The sequence below is a fragment of the Gavialis gangeticus genome, unplaced genomic scaffold (genome assembly GCF_001723915.1).
Source record: "Gavialis gangeticus isolate Ggan-Ray unplaced genomic scaffold, GavGan_comp1, whole genome shotgun sequence".
NCBI lineage: Eukaryota > Metazoa > Chordata > Crocodylia > Gavialidae > Gavialis > Gavialis gangeticus.
The window spans coordinates 30,802,326-30,802,809 of NW_017728994.1; the positions used below are offsets into that span (position 1 = coordinate 30,802,326).

Below are 484 nucleotides of genomic sequence, written 5' to 3' on the forward strand. Positions count from 1 at the left end.
CCCCCCCCCCCCAACAGACTTACAGGTCAGACACTGCACTCCAAGCTGCCAGGCTGCAATCCTGTCTGCATGCATGCACACAGCATTTATTGGTGACATTGGCTACACTGACCGAAAAAAGCCAATTGCTGATAACGTTAATTTTCTTTTTATCAGTGCCGATCCGATATGAACCAATATATCAGCGCACCTCTAGAAGTTACTTTATGTAGAAGTTGACAGTAGTGTGGACACTATTTTAATGCAACTTATTACAATCATGGAAGGCACTTAGGGCTAGCTTTTCAAAGGTAATGGGTGCTTTTAAAATTCCACTGGTTACCTAAGTTTCATTGAAACAAATAGGATTTAGGTAATCCGGGTAAATGTGGGGACTCTTAAACATATTATCAGCAACTAGAAGTGCCTAAAACGCCTTTTGAAAAACTGCCCTGAGTCCCTCCTGTTACTTTGAAATTAAAGGGGGGTTAAAACTGGGGGGGGG

General features: G+C 42.6%; 1 protein-coding gene across 1 annotated transcript in view; it reads left to right on the forward strand.

Moving 5' to 3' along the window:
* The window catches only part of BLOC1S2 (biogenesis of lysosomal organelles complex 1 subunit 2), a 6,797-nt gene that overhangs the window by 3,629 nt on the left and 2,684 nt on the right, over positions 1–484 (forward strand). The gene's annotated exons all lie outside the window — the stretch shown is intronic.